The sequence below is a fragment of the Micromys minutus genome, assembly GCF_963924665.1.
Source record: "Micromys minutus genome assembly, chromosome: 11".
Classification (NCBI taxonomy): Eukaryota; Metazoa; Chordata; class Mammalia; order Rodentia; family Muridae; genus Micromys; species Micromys minutus.
In genome coordinates, this window is record NC_137980.1 from 50,467,216 (window position 1) to 50,486,148 (window position 18,933).

At 42.8% G+C, this 18,933-nt stretch overlaps 1 protein-coding gene across 2 annotated transcripts in view; it reads left to right on the forward strand.

Moving 5' to 3' along the window:
* Positions 1–1,577: 1,577 nt before the first annotated feature.
* NDRG3 (NDRG family member 3) overlaps positions 1,578–18,933 on the forward strand; it is a 59,721-nt gene continuing 42,365 nt past the window's right edge. For both annotated transcript variants that reach the window (XM_080924757.1, XM_080924758.1), the window contains exon 1: positions 1,578–1,650. The gene's annotated coding sequence lies outside the window, so the exon portion shown is untranslated. The remainder of the gene's footprint in view (positions 1,651–18,933) is intronic.

Consider the following 18,933-nt stretch of genomic DNA (forward strand, 5'->3'; position numbering starts at 1 on the left):
TTTTCTTATATTCTAACACATTTGTAAGTGTACAAACTGGAAGACGGGTAATGTGTTTGGTGTCTTCAACAACTTAAAATGACTAGAACATTAAAAAAGCAAAGCATGAAAACTTAGATCTCAGCACCCAAGAAGTAGAAGCAAGAGGTCAGGAGTTGCAGGCTCTTGGCTGTACAGCAGCTTCTAGACCAGTGGATGTGTTAGCCTGTCTCAGTGGTGCTGAGCCCAAGCATTGTTTCCGCTTATCACAGCTTTAGAGAGAGGCCTTGCTTTCTGTGTCATTTACAGAACCCTGGAAAAGTTTTCTAATTTAGCCAATATGTATGGAAGGTAAACTGGCACCAAGTCAGTACTTTGTAAATGTTAACAATTAAATATAAATCATGTAATTAAAGGCTGTCAATTATGGTTTTTGCCTTCATTCACATTGGCTTGGGTCTGGCCTGGCCTTGTTTCATCTTACACTTGTAGGTAAACGTTTCACTGAGGGAAGACGGTAGAAACTGACAATGGGCCATAGGGAGTTCTTAACCTACCTAATACTACGACCCTTTAATAACATAAGTTCCACATGTTGTGGTGAACACCAGCCACAAAATTATTTTGCTCTTCATAACTAATTTACTACTGTTATGAATCAGATAAAATTTCTGATATGTAACCCCTGTGAAAAGATCTCTCAACTCCCAACCATGTACCAACCCACATGTCATAGGGGATTGCTGTTTTCCAGCTTGTTCTCTCGTGGATTGTTCAACCTGATTTGTTACACCGTTCAGGGCCACCTACCCATAGTAAGATGGGATCTCCCATATCAGTCATTAAGAAAATACACTACACAGGCCAATTTGCTGGGGACATTTTCTGAACTGAGATTCTCTTCCCAAATGACTGCTTTATTTCAAACTGACATAAAAGTTGCCAGCACATGCAGGCCACAATTTGATTCTAGTCTGGAGAGATGACTTAGAGTTTTAGAGCGTGCACTGTTCTTGCAGAGGACTGGAATTCATGTCTAATCCTCCACATCTCAATATTTTGTAGCTCCGGCTCTAGTGGAAATCTGCATTTATATGCACATCACTGCCCTACACGTACACACACATGCACAATTAACAATGAACATCTTAAATTGTTGAGTCATTGACATGTTCAGTCGTTTCTTTGTGGCGTAACTTTCATGTTCTACTCAAGAAAGCAAATGATATGGCTGCCATTTGTAAGAGATGGAAGAGGACTCGGAATTTGATCCCTGAGGGTCAGGAGTGCCAGATGATCTCGAGTGTAGCTTTAAACCTTGTTAAAACAAGTATACTACAGCCCATAAGGGCTTACTAATAATTTAACCATGAAGGAGTGATAGGGTGTGTGCAGAGTGAGCATTTCACATCCCTTCCAGGCAGTTCTCAGAAACAGCCTCTGGGACACCGCAAGAAGAAAAACTACTGTCAAGATGGCGCTGCTAGGCACTGCAAGCCTGGCCACCATCTTTTCTGTAGTTCCTAGTGTAAGGAGGTACTTTGCGCAGGCGTAAATCCCCGGCATTCTCAGCGCGCCTGCGCAGCGCAGCCCCTTCCCCCGCCCCTCCTTGCTGGTGCTGCTGCTGTTGCTGCTGCTGCTGTAGATTGACGGCCCGCGCTAGCGCTTCAGGTGAGTGAGCGTCTCTACCACAGCGGACGGAGGGCGCGCGGCGCGGTACGCCCGGGTATCGCTCCTCTGTTCTCTGCGGACCGATGTCCACGAGGCAAGCCCCGAGTCCTCGCGGTCGGCCTTCTCCGAGCCCCCCCGCGCCTTGCGCGTTCAGCCCGGCCTCCCGCGCCTCTGCCGGTGCCTAACTTGCGGGGGGCAGCGTGTGTCCTGTTGGGGTCGAACCTCGCTCCAGAGGCCTGCACCCTCCGTCGCTGGGACCCCCTGAGGCTGTCACCCCTTTTCCGCCTTTCGCGGCATAGCTCGGAGCTCCTAGAGCTGAGCATCCACCTGCCCCTCACAGCCCAGAGAGTTTTGACAGGGGCCTGGACTCGCCTTCGGTGGGTTTCTTCCCAAAGCCACAGAGGTATCCCTCTCTCCTGGGACCCCAGGACCCAGGTTTGTGTAAAGCCCACTTTGTAGTCAAGGAAACTGAGGCATGGAAAGGCGAAATGCCGCGTCCAAGGTCATGCAACTGACAAGTGACACAGCCAGCTCTCTAACTCAGAGGCGCTGGGGCTTTCACAGCCAAAGCTGGTGGGATTTGATCTTGTATCCTTACGTTTTTTGGAAATACACTGGCCATTCATTTCGAGTTGCTTTTAGACGTCGTAAAAGTGGGCTACAAATAGAATTATCTTCTGGTCTGTACGGTGAAGTGCTGTTGTGATAGCAATCGCGATGTTAACGAGAGCTGGCTCACTCCCAAATATTCGCTTTGTGCCAGGGATCTTGCTAAACGTTTTATTACGATCAGTTCACCTTTGTACCTCACTGCTTCCCCATTCAGTGCTTTCCCTCTTCTATTTCTTGAAGCCGTCTTTTCCCCTTGCAGAGCTCTCCTGCCTGCCCATCACATGTAGACTTGGAGCCTTATGGCTTAAGCAGAGAGGCTCTCCCCTGGTGGTTCCCTGACAGAACACAGCTTCGCCTTCGTCCACCCCCCTCCCCCACCCCTACTCCCCAGCCCCCAAGGTATAATTAGCATTTCTTTTCTTGCTGCTCGGACTAGGCTTTCTGGGCTGGCTGGACTTGTGGAGGTGACCGAACAGATTTAGCCAGTACTCATCTCCTTTTGGGACTTTCTGGCTCTGCTCCAAAGCTGGTCTTGAGCATTTTCAGGCTTTAAGATAAAAAGAGAAAGCGTTGACGCGGTGGTGTAAAACCTAAGACACCTCCTTTGATTTGAGTTCCAAACGAACAGCTATAAAAATGTGTTGATTTTTGCCCCCCAAAATAACTAGCTTAAACTGCCTTTGCCTCCCTTAACAAATCCTCCTCCACACTTAAAAGGCTCCACAAAATTTTAAATTCCCTGCTTAATTTTCCTAACTAGAATGAAATAATACACAGCAGGCTGCAGGCCTGGGTCTTATCCTGGTAGTAACCACCCCCCCCCCCCGCACCCCCGCCCAGGTCTTTGAATCCCCCAAATGTCTGGGTCCTGGTAGACCCTTAGTAAATACTGAATTCCCGCTGTTCCTTGCTATTACTCAAAGGGTGATGTTCTATTGCTATTTTCTTGCCCTCCAGTTTCTCTCTGCAGTCCCTCCCTTTAGATTTTTCTTCTGATTATCCCGAATCAACCTTAGTCTGCCCTTTTGTTTTTGAAAGTTTGCAGATAATGGTCTTGCATCTGCAAGTCTCCCTAACTGTGGAGCTGGTGTATGCTTCTTTAGCCTACGGGGGAGTTTTTATTTTTATGTGGCAGTAGGAGTGCCTGAGGCTTATGACATTTTAGTGTGCACCGAAACTCATGTGAGATGCAATTTCTCATTCTTTTACTTTGTGTGGCTTATTACCCCAGGTGAAATCAGAGTGATCATAGTTTTTAATCGTCTATTAATACGTGATATTTGTGATAAAATTAATAATATTCAGAAGGGCCTCTTGGGACATCAGATATGTACATAGGTTCTCTTCATAAATGAAGCTGTCACTGCTGTTTGCTTGTTTGTTTTTAAAATTTCTTTATTTATATGTGGCTGTGCCTGTGCATGTATTAGGGCACTTTTAGAGGTCAGAGGACAATTTTGGAAGAGTTGGTTCTTTTACTATGAGGGTCCTGGAGGTTGAATTGAGGTCATCAGGATTGGGGAAAAATGCCATTTTGCTAGCTCGGTTATTTCATCATCATCATCATCATCATCATCATCATCATCAAGCAGAACCTCACTTTGTAGGCCAGTCAGTCTATCCTCAAACTCTTGATCTTTTGGCCTCAACCTCTGGAATACTAGGATTTCAGGCACAGACCACCACACCTGACTTAATAAGGTTCCTTACATTTTTTTTTTTTAATGTAATTATTGGTGGGACACACATGCTATGCTATACATGTAGAAATCAGAGTACCACTTTGTGGAGACAGTTCAGACTGAATTCAGGGTTCCAGGCAAGCATCATTCCCCAACCAAAGGCCCTAATGAAGCGTCTTAAAGAGTTTTTGAGACGATTTCCTGATTTTACAGTAAACTGTTATTGTGTATAAGGCATGGTAATGAGCAAGCACTGTGGAAACTTTGGAATCGAACAGAACATGGTTCCTTTTCAAGCAGTTTCCTAGCTAACTAGTGAACACAGGGTCTCTTGTGTCCTGGGCTGGCCCGCAGCTCCTGATCATCCTGTCTCTGTCTCTGTGCTGGGCTTCCAGGCATGTGCCTCCATACCCATCTTGGAAAACACCATAAAATTATATTCAATCTGAAAGCAAGCAGAGATCTAACTTCATCACTTGTAGCTTCCTGAGAACTGAATTTGTCCAAGGTCATAGAAGTGGGATGACAGCTTGACATTCCATTCATTAAGAATTTGCCTGGGGGGCCAGAGAGATGGCTCAGGGGTTAAGAGCACTGACTGCTCTTCCAGAGGTCCTGAGTTCAAATCCCAGCAACCACATGGTGGCTCACAACCATCTGTAATGGAGATCTACCCTCTTCTGGTGTGTCTGAAAACAGCTACAGTGTACTCATATATAATAAATAAATACATCTTTAAAAAAAAAAAAAAGAATTTGCCTGTGCTAAGCGGGTAACTCCATGGTAGAGAAATTGACTAGTATGTGAAAGGCCTTGAAGATTATTCCCAGAAATAAACAAGCTTTCTCTTTCTTTCTTTTATCCTTCCTTCCTTCTTCCTTTCCTTCCTTCCTTTAAGTTACCAATGTTTCTTCTCTGCATGAAGATATTAACCAGCAACTCATATTTTTGGTTGTGAGCCTAGCCTTTAACGGCTGAGCCATCTCTCCAACCCATAACCAACAACTCTTCAAATTCCAGGTATGTGTTTAGATCGAGTAGAGGAGATACTGAGAAGCATCTGGTCAATCAGGGAGAAGATAACTTCTTGACCACTGAAGATGGTGTATAGATAATGTCAGGGTAGATGGTAGAGGGGTTGTGTTTCACATGGGAGTCGGGGAAGAGGTCAGGAAGAGGAGTATGCAAACAGCAGTGAGACCACTTTGGGGGAGAATTAGGATTTTCAGAGCTTGACAGATTGTTAGTGTCAGAATTGAAAGGGCACGGGAAGGGTTTGGAAGCTTGGGTGATAAAACTGAGACAAGGTAACAGTGTCTGCCATGGCTAGAAGGGAAAAGAACAGAAGCAAAAAAAAAAAAACCTGGCTTAATTTTATCAGAGCAGTGGTTCTTAACCTTTACTGTACATCAGTCAACTAGACAGCTTCTTATTAGCTTGTTGCGTGGCTTGCCTCCAGGGTTTCTCGTTCAGCAGAGGTCTTAAGAAGGGCCTGAGAACTGGTCGTTCCTATTCATTACTAGATCACGTTGGTTCTCCTAGTCTAAGGGCCACACTTTGAGAGCCACTAGACAAGAATGTTGAAAAGCTAGTCAGGAAATGTCAAAGAACTCGTTCCAGAGGGGGAGGGAGAGACAGACAGACAGACAGATTATGTGAGTTATTGGCATGGGTCAGTTCTGGAAAAATACATATAACATCATAATAGTCATTTTAAAAAAATGGGCCTGGAGAATTGAGTTCTAAATTTTATACCTTTGTATGTTTGTATATTATTTTTACATTGTATGTGTATTGCCACTGTATTTTAAAAAGCAAAGAAGATGAGTCCATCTTGAAGATTCATGCTAAATATTTATGGGTTTTAAAAGGAGCTTGCTAAAATGGTATAGAACAAACATTTCTGGTGCATGCTGTATGACAGATGCCAGTTGCTTCTGGAAGGACAAAGACTTTGCTAAACCTTGGAGTGTGGCGATTTGGCTGTGCTAATCATAACTCTGGGTAGTCTCACGTGCGCTTCCCAGGAGCGGGGCCTGTGTCTCTGTGTGACTGAGAATGATGGATACTCAAGCCCAGGTCAGAAGTGAGGACAACAGGAAAGAGCAGGTTTGGTTTGTTTGGCTGTTTGTTGTTTGCTGTATTTTGGGGGAGGGTGATGGGCCTGGATGAGCAAGAAGAAAGGTAACAGTTCCTCAGGAAGGACTTGGGAGGATCAGGAGTTTAAGGTATTCTTGTCTGTATAGCAAGTTTGAGGCCATCCTGGACTATATGAGACCATCTCAGAAGGGTACACTAGGGAGGGACCCTCTTAAGTCCACAGACTAATAATACTATAGGTTTAATGCAGAAAAGGTGTTATCTATTCTGAGAAATTCCCTTTCCCCTTGTAAGAGGCAGGCTACTGGGCACACAAAAGCTTGTCCAGATTGAGAACACTTATTTATAGTTTCAGGGCTTTTTGTTTTCATTTGGTTTGTTTCATTTTCTGAGACAGGGTTTCTCTGTGTAGCCCTGGCTCTACTGGAACTTGATTTGTAGACCAGGCTGACCTGGAACTCAGATCTGCTGGGATTAAAGTATGTGTTACTAATGCCCCCAACAAGGTTTTACTTTCTTAAATAAAAAAATTAAATAAATAAACTTTAGATATGCCGCTTAAGTTCATTGTATTTATAAGAGTAACCTATTTTTTCTTTCATGTTTTTTCGTATAAAGTTAATTGATATATGGAGGATCGAAAGTAGAAAGTGAATTCCTTTGAACTGGGTATATAACTCAGTGGAGCCCATGCTCTAGGTTTGATCCCCTGACTCCCACCCGTACAATGTTATGGTCTTTTGAAAAAGTTCTTTGTTTCTTATAACACCAGAGAGAGTTCGACATGTTATTAGTCCTAAGTAAATAATTATTGTTTTTAGCTATAAGGGTGCACTCTGTGCCTTCTTTTCAGGCTGAGTTGCATTCCATGTAAACATTAATTACAGTACTGAGCATGCTATGCTAGTAAACCTAATCTGGGGCTGTATAGTATAGAGCTGTTAGCCTCCCTAACTATTTGTGTGTTATTTTTTATCTTTCCAAGAGACTTGGTGTAGTAAATTAAGGTTAGTTTTCTGGGGCCAACAAGATGGCTGAGTAGGTAAAAGCTCTTGCTGCAAAGATAGTGATCTCAGTTTGATCCCTGGATCACATATAATGGTGAAAGGAGAGACTGACTTCACGGAGTTATCTTCTGACTTCCATATGCTTGCTACATACACACACACACACACACACACACACACACACACACAGTCTCCCTCTCTCTCTCTCTCCCTCTCATAAATTTTTAAGTACATTAACTTCCTAAGTGTAGAGTGGTTTCCCCCAAGCTTTGACTGTCATTTTACCACCTAATGCCCATAGTCTACAGTCTTGAATTTTTCAGTTATAAGGATTCAGTTCCTAATACAACCACTCTTTATACTTCATCTTGTGACTCATTAAGACCTTTTGGTATTTATTTTGCAGTACCTTAGGGAAGATGTTATTTCAACTTTTAGGGAAATAGCTGTCATTTGTGGGAACTCTCAGTTTGATGGCTAGCAACCTCATAAATCCATAAATTAGGTTGTAAGTAGATCATAAACATACTATGAAATTGCTTCCCAATTTTAATTATAGTTTAAGATTTGAAATAATGTCAGCTTCTTATTAAATCGTAATTGTGATAATTTTTTTAAGAAGTAGCATTTCTTTAAGATAGTTTGTTAGGAGTGACAGTTTTATCATTGCGGTGCTCCTATGTTTTTATCCCTCAGGTTTCAGTTCATGTTTAAAAGTGAATGATCTTGCCGGGCATGGTGGTGAGCGTGCCTGTAGCCCCTGCACTCAGGAGGCAGAGGCTGGCAAATCTCTGAGTTGAAGGTCAGAGTCTGCAGAGTGATTTCAAGATGGCCAGGGCTACACAGAGAAACCCTGTATTGAAAACAACAAAACAAAGGAACAACAACAAACAAACAAATAAGCGAATGAGCCTGGTAGAGTCCTTGGCTAGCGTGCACGAGGACCTAATTCTGATATCCAGTATCAAAAAAGAAAATTGAGTGCTTTTTAAAAAATTATAAGGGCATAAGAGCTTAGTGGTAGGGACATTGTACATTAATCGCTGAAACTTGGCAGAGCATAAAGAGATCAGGTTATTGGTTGTCGCCCCTCCCCCATCAAGTCAAGAAGCTGGGGTGGGGGTTGGGCAGAGCTCCTCCTGACAGTCTTCAGCCTTAGAAGGTGCTGCTGCTTTAAAGTTACTGGGTTGAGCTGGTCTGAACCTGTGTAGAACAGAACGTAACTTGATACCTTAGACATCCCACAGGTAGACTGCTTTTCCAGCAACCCCAGGTAGATGTTGGTATGTTCTTTGTAATAGTAGTCAAAGTTTTATATGCTGCTGCTCTGTTTTCAAAATTTGCTGATGATGAAATTTGTAATAAAGTTTAGAAATGTCTTGTGACTTTTCCATTTCTGTGATAAGACACCATGAGCAAGGCAACTTATAAAAGAAAGAGTTTGTTTGGGTCTTACGGTTTCAGAGTGTTCGAGTCTCTCTGACCATCATGGTAGGGAGCATGACAAGAGGCAGGCAGGTGTGGCGCTAGACCAGCAGCTGAGAGCTCACATTTTGAGTCACATCCAAGAGGCAGAGAGAGCTTACTGGGAATGATGTGGGCTTTTGTAACCTCCAAGCCCCAGTGACATGCCTCTTCCAACAAGACCATACCCCATGATCTTTCCCAAACACTTTCACCAACAGGAACCAAGTATTCATTTTCATCCAAACGACCATAGAAACCAAACCTGAAAAAAGAAAAAAAGAATTGATTAGTTGGCATCAAACAGGGAAACTTGTCATTAGAGACTTGTCCAAGATCTGGATGCAGAATGCTAACATTTAAATCCTTGCTCTGCTGCTTGCTGACTGTGAGGCCTTTTTCAAATTGCAAAGCCAGCTGTGCCTCAGTTTCTTCATCTGTCAAAGTGTGGGGTGGGATTACCCTGCCTAGCTTATAAGTATGGGAAAGTAACATAAAATAAAGAATGGACAGAATGTTTATTCTGGTACCTGACTGACATAGGGAAAGCACTCAGTAACCGGCAGGTACGAACATGAAATACTGCCTTCGGGGCTTTTGTCTGCCCTTGTTTGTCCATGCAGAGTGTAGAAAGGAACGGGTTGTTTTTAGGGATTCTGCCTTCAGCTGGTAGGAACCCAGAGCTCTTCCAAGCTTCATACCAGGCCTTGCCAACAGTAGCCTCCCTAATGTCTTGAGCTGCGTCCTTCAAGAGTGGAAGGCAGAAGGAGTTGCTTTAGATAAACCCTATGTTAGAAAACTCCCTGTTGGTTGGGAGTCTGTAATTAACAAGGTCTGTGCACTGGGATTTCTCTGTCCCAGCACTTATCTGTATCAAGACCTTGGGATGAATACAGTGAGCACATAGAGCAGACTCAGATTTCCAACTTGGCAGTCTCTGTAAGCTTATTTCCCACCTGCTGCCAGAGCCCAGGAATGACACAGCAAAAGGGTGGGTCTGTTAAAGGCGTGTGGTTGACCTTATCCAGGGCCAAGAAGAAGCAAGGGTGTGTCCTGTTAGAATGAAGGTCTATAGGTTTACCTCCGCAGCTGCCTTTGACCCTCACTCCCCTCTTTTGCTTATGTAGGAAGGAAGGCAGCTTCTGAAACTATTTCTCCTTGTAGAGAGATGCCCAGACTTTCATTTGTGTAGGAATAATCTGTGAGTTTGGTTTTAAAACGCCTGCTTGTTCCATGGTTTGTTTATTTGGCTTCTCAGGCTGTCTCTCGAGATCCTTTGCTTTCTTAAGGGCCCCCAGGAGACCAGCAGTGAAACCAACATCCATTATCCTAGATACTTGGGAGGATGCTTAAGTCAATGGTTTCATGATTAGATTAATTCAGGCTTTAAGCCTGACAGAATTTAAGAGCCAACTCATCACATAATTGTGTTTCTTATAGATGGAAGTATGGAATGTAGCCCAGTGTCCTGGAATATCTTCCAGAATCTGGGCTTGGTGTCTAAACAGTGGTCTTAGCTCCATACATATTTAAGTGCATGAACTTAGTCAAATCACTTAAATTTTCTGTCCTTTCCCTTATTGGAGGCAGGGGACACTGCTGAGGACCAGTGCTTCTTAGGCCTAGTTATTAAGAATTACCTAAAGACCTTTAAAAGCAATGCCTAAGCCCTGCCCCAAACACTTAAAATGATCTTTTGGATTGAGGCCATGTATTGATATTCATTAAAGCTCCCAGGTCCAACTATAGCTAAGAAAACTGTAGACAATATGAACAAGGATTTTATGTGCTCTTAACTTAAAATATTTAAATTTATGAGAATTTTACTACTATATTTATATAATGTCCACATGTTCCTCTTCTCCCTCCAGCTCATGTGTCTTCCCACAACTCCTTATAAATTTATAGTTTCTTCAATAATAATAATAATCTATTATATCTAAAAATACACACACAACCTGGTTAGTTCATTTGGTATTGTCCATATGTATGTGTTAGGGCTGATTGTTTTGGACTGGCTAACTTATCAGGGAGTTTGCTCCTAGAGAAAACTGAATGTTCCTCCCGCAGCAGCCATTGATTTCCTGTAGCTCTTCATCTAGTGTGGTTCTTGTGAGAGTCCCCTCATTTATGCTGGCATGTCACGGCTGTTGTCATTATTCGTGTTGTCTTAGTCAGGATTTCCATTGCTGTGAAGAGACACCATGTCCAGGGCAACTCTTATAAAGGACAGCATGTAATTGGGGCTGCCTTACAGGTTCAGAGGTTCAGTCCGTTATTGCCATGGCGGAAGCATAGCAGTGCCCAGGCAAACATGGTATGGGAGGAGCTGAGAGTTCTACATCTTCATCCAAAGGAAGCCAGAACTGTTTCCTGGCAGCTAGGAAGAGGATCTCAAAACCCATCCCCATAGTGACACACTTCCTCCAAGAAGGCCACACCAACTCCAACCAGGTCATACTTCTAAATAGTGCCACTCCCTGGGCCAAGCATACTCACATGTGTCTTGTTTAGGCAACTCCATTATTGGGATTCTGTGAGCACACCTTCCCTGTCATGTCTAGAAAATACTGTCTAGCAGCAGGTGTCCTGGCTGTCGGGTTCTTATTCTTTCTGCCCCCTCTTTGGTGATGTTCCTTAAATCTTGAGTGTAGGAGTTGGATTGTAGATGTATTAATAGGGGTTGAGCATCACACGGTTGATTGTTCTCTGCATTTTGACCAGTTGTAGATTTATTTATCTGTTTGGTTGGTTGGTTTTGTTTGTTTTCTGAGACTGAATCTCACTGAATAAACCCTGCTGGCTTTGAACTCACAGATTTACTTGAATCAGCTGTGATTAAAGGCATGTGCCACCACACCCACCAGATTTTTAAGAGATTTATTTAAGGAACCGAAGAAGCAGCTCAGTAGTTTATAACAGCAGAGGGCCTGAGTTCCGTCCTTGAACCCACTTCAGGCAGGTCACAACTGCCTGGAACTCAGTAGAGTTCCTGTAGAGTCAGTGCTCTTTTCTGGCATCCACGGGCATCTGCAAGTACTCGTGCATACTAGCACATACATATTCGTAAATAAAAGTAAAATGTTAAAAAAAATGTTAAAATAAAAAACAGTTTTGTTCTTATTTTGTGTTTGAGTGTTTTGTTTGCATTTGTGTATGTGCCTGAAGAGAGTACTGCTGGATTTCCTGGAACTGGGATTAAGTTCCATTGTATGTGGGTTAGAGAGATGGCTCCAGAGGTTAAGAGCACTGGCTGCTCTTCCAGAGGTCCTGAGTTCAATTCCCAGCAACCACATGGTGGCTCACAGCCATCTATAGGGGGATCTGATGCCCTCTTCAGGCAGGAGGATGTATATGCAGCAGAGCACTCATACATTAAATAAATAAATTAAAAAAAAAAAAAAAAAAAAAAAAAGGACCATTGTAAGCTGCTGTTCAAGTGCTGGGAATTGAACTGGGGTCCAAAGGAAGGACAGCCAGTGCTCTCAGTCACCTCTCCAGTTGTAGGTTTCCATACTAGTCTCCATCTTTCCCACATGTTGTGAGAAGAAACTCTGTTGCTAAGGAAGAGAGCTATATTCATCTATTTTTTTTTTTAAATTGGAGAGTTGAGGGCATTAAAATATAAAGTTATTATTGACAGGTGTATGTTGGCTGCCTGTTGTTGTTGTTGTTTTGCTGTTTTGTGTTTCAGGAACTATGCTTCATTTGCTCTCTTCTGTGCTCGAGGCTGTGCTTACCCCTCTTCACCCTGCAGAGTTGTCTCCAGTGTTTTCTGCAGAGCTGGTGTGTTGGGCATGAATTCCTCTAGTCTGTGTCATGGAAAGTTTTTCTTTTTCCTCCAACCATGGCAGTTAGTTTTTCTGAGCACAATAGTCTAGGTTGGTGTTTGTGCCTTTTTAGTATTTTAAGCACATTGCTCCAGGCCCTTGAAGCTTTTGAAGTTTCTGTTGAGACGTCAGCATTAATCTCATGCAGGTTCTTTCACGTGAATGTGTGGTTTTTCTCTTGCAGTTTTTAGTACTTCTTCTTTGTTCTGTGTATTTAGAGTTTTGACTATAATATGTTGTGTGAGTTTCTTTTCTGTTCCTGTCTATGGATTGTTGTCTTCTTGTATGTCTTTCCTTAATGTCCTAAGACCTGAGATGATGGTGATGATGATTATATTCTTTCTTCTTCCTCCTCCTCTTCTTCCTCTTCTTCCTCCTTCTATGCTTACAATGCAAGATTTGGTCTTTTCATCTGGCAAAGGTGATCAAGTTCCAAACAATCGGGTAAAGCTAATCTTCTGTGTTATTCTTCCTAGAAGCCATCAGTGTTGCCCATATAAAAAAGCGATTATGTCCCTTTTTTCTGACTCAGTTTTTTTTCCTCAAAGCTACAGTGCTGTACTGTGTGTGGTGTTTTCTTACCTTGTGTGCCCTCATTTGCCCCCCTGCATTGCTGTTATGTGAGCATGTCCTTTCAAGACCCACTGTCCTCATCCTTCAGGAGTCTTTTAGCCATCCCAGCCCTCAGTTGTCTCACCTCTGCCCTGGGGAAGCTTCTTCTAGCTCCAGTGCTATGTTCTAAGAACTAGGTGCAATGGAAGACAGCCCAAGTGCCCCTCTTTCTTCTTGGTAAAGTGAAACACACATAGAAATACCACTGGGGAAACTTGCTAGGGTTTTAAACTGGTTAAACTTTGATAGTTCTTTAAACTGATGATTAATGCCCTACAGAGGTCCTTTGGCATTATATGGAGGCAGTTTTGATAGAGCTATTGGAGGAGGATGTTATTGCCATCTAGTTGTAATGTCTGGGATATTACTAAACATTTTAATACACAGAACACATTCCGCACAGCCGACACTGTCTTTGTCTATAACCGTCTGGGAGGCAGTGTGTGAGACTGCGCGACTGTGCATATTGTCAACATTTGCTGTTAGAAAACTTGAGTTTCAGTTCCACCCGAGCCATTGATTAGTAGTTGGTCTGTTTGTCTTAAGTCTCAGTTTTTTCATCTCTGTTCTAGCTGAGATGCCAGTACCTCTATTTTTCATTGTGATAATCAGTGAAGTTTTAGGAGAGGGAGGGAGGAAGGGAGAGAGAGAGAGAGGGGGAGGGAGGGAGGGAGGGAGGGAGGGAGGGAGGGAGGGAGGGAGGGAGGGAGACAGAGACAGAGACCAAGACCGAGAGACAGAGAGAATATACATGTTATCCTGGCTCTACCAGTCACCTGGGTGTGTCCAGACACTTTTAGCTGTGAATGTTTCAGAACTAGCTGCAGCTGACCCCTTCCAGCCCATTCTCCCTTAGTGTGCCTCTTGTTTGCTGCCTTCAATCTGTTTTGGTAATCTACCTTCTTACCAAGACCAAAAATGACTGACTGGCTTTGCCCCTAGAATACCAGTGAGTATCTTGGTGTCAGTGTGTCCAGACAAAGCCAAAGATAACAAATTACCTTGGTCATAGGAGGAAGCTATGAAGTAAAACAGTATTTCATTACTGCTTTTTTAAAACAAAATGTTTTTAAGCACTAGAAATTTCACAGTACAGATTCCCATGTTCCTTAAGGTCAGACCAAATGTCTGCTGATCTGGTGAGTGACCTTTACCAAGTTCTTGATTCATAATTAGGTCGCTAAATGGTTGGCCTGGGGAAAATATGAGGTACATTTATAGAGAATGCAGAATGTTAGTTCTGTCCAGGACCGAGAAAGATTATTCTTCCTAACTTCCCTTTACAGAAAGGGGAAGCTTTGCCCAGTGTCACTCAGCCCTTTGTGGGCCTGCCTACATCTAGAGTACACCCCTGGTGTTCTCATGGACGCCTTCTGGGACTAGGAGGGCCCACGCATCTCCAGCCTTCTACTTTCTGAGTGAACAAAGGCTTGCATTTTGCATCACTGGACTTTATTTCTTGTGATGCTAGAATTGGAGCCTAGTGCCTCGCACATGCCGGGTGAGCATGTTACACTGAGCTGTACCCCTGTCTCACCACTGTCAGACTCATGTGTTCTGCAGAGGCATAGCAGTCTCACCAACCCTCAGCCGAGCTGCTGCGCTTTTCTGTATTTTCTGTTCAGAGGTTTGCCAAACTTCTTAAAATTCCCAGGTCTTGATGCTCTTTAAAGACCCTTCTAGTGTTCTGTGTATGTCAAGAAACACTGCTGTCTCTCCCTGCATCCTCGTAACATTTTCTCTTGCACTTCAATGTAGAAAATTTAGAAAAGTTTCAAATTTCTAAAAGATGATCAACATAGTCCAGGGCTTTTCAGCATAGGTCTCTGAACCTCATTTTTCCTAAATGTTTTTTGGGTTTTTTGTTTTGTTTTGTTTTGATTTGATTTTTTTGGTTTTTTTTATGTGTGAGTACATTGTTCCTGTCTTTATGCATACCAGAAAAGGCCATCAGATCCCATTACAGATGGTTGTGAGCCACCATGTGGTTGCTAGGAATTGAACTCAGGACCTCTGAAAGAGCAGTCAAAGCTCTTAACCACTGAGCCATCTCTCCAGCCCAGATGTTTTTGAGACAGTGTATTTATGTAGTCTCAGCTGATCTTGAACTCAGAGCACTCTCCTGCCTCAGTCTCTTTAGTACTCATATTATAGCATGCCTTACTCTTCATAGGTTTTTTTTTTTCTCCCAACATAATTTTTTTTTTTTTGAAACTTTGGGGATTTCACACCATACACTTCTATCATATTCACTTTCCAGTCCTATCCTGTGCACCCCACCCCAAACACCCTTCAAACTTCCTCAAATTAAAAAAAAAAAAATCCAATTCGTGATACCTATACATACACTGGAATGTGGTCAAACTCTCAGTGGCCTGCCCTTTAAATGGAAGCCATCTATTGTGGAGAGTGACACTTCAGCCTCCTATCACAGTTTTTAAGAATTCTCTTTGATGGCTTCCTGTTTAGGCTGCTACTATTTTAGGGGGATGGGGTGGGAGCAAAGGTAGGGATTGACATAGAACTCTTGCATGGCATGAGTCATGGACTTTGACACAGCCATAGTAAGACTAGGGAACATCCTAGGATTTGGTACCATTAATGCCCCCCGCCAGAAGATTAAAGGCTTTTCGGTTCTCAGCCTTTCCCTCCCTTTCCATCATTCCACATCATCTCCCCAGGCATAAACCTCTTTTCCCTTGACTTCTTTGCCACTGTTTCTGCTTTTCCTCCTGTGCCTCTGAATGTTTTCCTTTTATCTCCTAATGGCTCTACTTTCCCTCACTCACTTGTCCTTCTGAAGGGCCCAAGTTCTGTAGCTTGGTGATGACCTGTGGACTCATCTCTCTAACCCTCCCTTGAACTCAGGTCTTTCTGACCCCGACTTAAACTGGAATTCTCATTGCTGACTGTTGCTCTTTTCCAGTTCCTCCATCACCATGCGTGGGGTCATCACTCTTCTGTCTCCTTTAACCAGAAACTTTGACCTTGTGCCATTTTAAATCAGCTTTTAATTTCCCATTGTCTTACTATAACACAGGTGCCGAGGCTCAGGCCCTGTGTGTACTGGACCAGTGTCATGTCGCCGAGTCTCTCCTTTATTCTTTACATTTGTAATTTCAGATGGTTGACCTGTTCCTTTCCGCTGGGTCAACCTCTTCTTTTTGGTCTATCCTCTGGTTGATCTGGCCTGTTGAGTCTTTTTCAATGTCCATATAGTTTATTATATAAATGCCGAATGGATTCTCTTTGGAAGACGGCAGGATGAAATAATAGAGTCTTTGCTCTCTCTACTAAAGATGCTGTCAGTGATCACTTCTTCAATTCAGACTCATCTCAGATGGTTTCCGATCCTTAGTGATGGGTCAGATGCTCGGCTGTTATCCCTTAAAATTGATAAAAGCCCCAAGAGAGTGTATGTTAAAGTTTGAAGCATACTATTTTAAGAAGTGAGAAGAAGCCCTTGTTTTTAAAACAGGCTGCCAAGAAATAGCTGGAATTTAATTCCCTCCTTCTTTACTTATTTCATATTCTCCTTGCCTTAATTAGCTCCTGAAAGAATGAGTTCTTACCCTGGAGTGATGACTCAAACCTGCATTTCCAAGGGGTCTGAGTCATTGTTGATATGTATAGGATTGCTTTAGGCGTCCATCAAATTTGTTTCATGGGGTGCCACTGTGTGGGTGGGGAGGAAGGAACTGATCCAGGTTCTCATAACCAGCTGGTGGGGCCTGGTATAGATATCATGGTATAGTGGAGACTGAAAAAATTAAGTCATTTCCTTATCCCTTACATATAGAATTTCAGAAAACAGGTCCAAGCCTAAGGTTCTCATCTATAGAGTAAATGAAGATGTCTTCCTGGGAGAGTGATGTGAGAAAATTCCTGGCATGGAGTTGGTGCCTACATTGCCCTTTCCTGTTCCTTCAGTCGAAGGGTGATTATAAAAATACATTCTTCAAACTTCTCAAGACTAGGAAAGAGGGCAGACATTTATTGTCTACTGTAGCTTACGAAAGCTTTACCAGCCTTTAAAAATATCAGTACCTCTTCATGCCAGGATGGGACCTGGCAGCAGATGCCGGAACTGCAGGCCACATCCCCAGGAGGGAGCCAGTCTGTGCAGCTGAGGGATCTGGAGATGGAGTTTTCCACCATGTGATCTCCCTTTTCTCATAGATATTATAAAACTGCTCACTGGGAAGGGCTCAAGATGGCAGGAACTAATAAAAAACAAATTCACTGTGTCTCTTCATGTGTAGAAGGCGAATACTCCTGTCTTCTGGCCAGTTTCTGAACAGTCCTGCAGTTCTAGCTTTCCTTCTTAGTCTGCCCAGCCAGGGGACAGTCTTCTTTAGTCTGTATCTTACGTCTATACTGTACAGCCATCTCATTTTCTTTTATTGTAGAAACAGGAGATGGCTGGGCGTGGTGACAAACGCCTGCAGTCCCACCAGTTAGGAGCAGGAGAATCAGTAGTTCAAGGGCAGTCTCAAATACATACCCGGTTTGGGGTTAGCCTGGGCTATTTAAAATCCTGTATTAGAAAACAAACAGAAAATGCAGGGGAGCAGTAAAGTGGATGTCTTGACTTTGGACCTGAGGCCTGAGACACTCACGCACCCACAGTAAAGTTTGTGCTGCTTTCTTATGAGTGAATTGAACTAGTAAATAAAGTAGGTGGTTTGGGAAAAAAAAAAAAAAAAACAATGCCAGGATATCACCATTTTACATGAGAAAAAAGAACATTATGGGAATAAACTAAAATTTGTGTTTTTATTCTATTATTTTCACATGGTCTCAATGATCATATGAAGTCCAAATGAAATGCAGCCATAGTATTAAAGATCAGTTGTGATTAAAAACTGCAAGGTATTGGTACAGAGACAGGTAGGTAGATCAATGGAATAAAATCAAAGACCCAGAAATTAACCCATACACCTATGGTCACTTGATCTTTGACAGAGGAGCTAAAAACATTCAATGGAAAAAGGACAGCCTCTTCAACAAATGGTGCTGGTTCAACTGGCAGCATGCAGAAGAATGAAAATTGATCCTTTCTTATCTCCTTGTACAAAGCTCAAGTCCAAGTGGATCAAAGACCTCCACATAAAACCTGACACACTGAAGCTAGTAGAACAGAGAGTGGGGAAGAGCTTAGAACACATAGGCACAAGGGAAATTTTCCTGAACGTAATGGCTTATATTCTAAGATCAAGAATCCACAAATGGGACCTCATGAAATTGCAAAGCTTCTGTAATGCAAAGGACACTGTCAAAAGGACAAAACAGCAACCAACAGATTGGGAAAAGATCTTTACCAATCCTACATCTGAAAGAGGGCTAGTATTCAATATATATAAAGAACCCAAGAAGTTAGACTCTAGAGAATCAAATAATCCTATTAAAAATGGGGTACAGAGCTAAACAATCCTCAACCGAGGAATATCGAATGGCTGAGAAGCACTTAAAGAAATACTCAGTATCCCTAGTCATCAGGGAAATGCAAATCAAAACAACCCTGAGGTTCCACCTCAGAGTGGCAAAGATCAAAATCTCAGATGACAGCAGATGTTGGTGAGGATGTGGAGAAAAGAGGAACACTCCTCCACTGTTGGTGGGGTTGTAAGCGTGTACAACTACTCTGGAAATCAGTTTGGCAGTTCCTCAGAAAATTGGACATAGTACTACCTGAGGACCCAGCTATACCACTCCTGGGCATATACCACTCCACTTCCTCCCAAAAGTAGTCCAACATCTTACAAGGACATGTATTCCACCATGTTCATAGCAGCCTTATTTATAATAGCCAGAAGCTAGAAAGAACCCAGATGTCCTTCAACAGAGGAATGGATACAAAAATTGGGGTACATATACACAATGGAGTACTACTCAGCTATTAAAAACAATAACTCCATAAAATTCCTAGGCAAATGGATGGAACTTGAAGCTATCATCCTGAGTGAAGTAACCCAG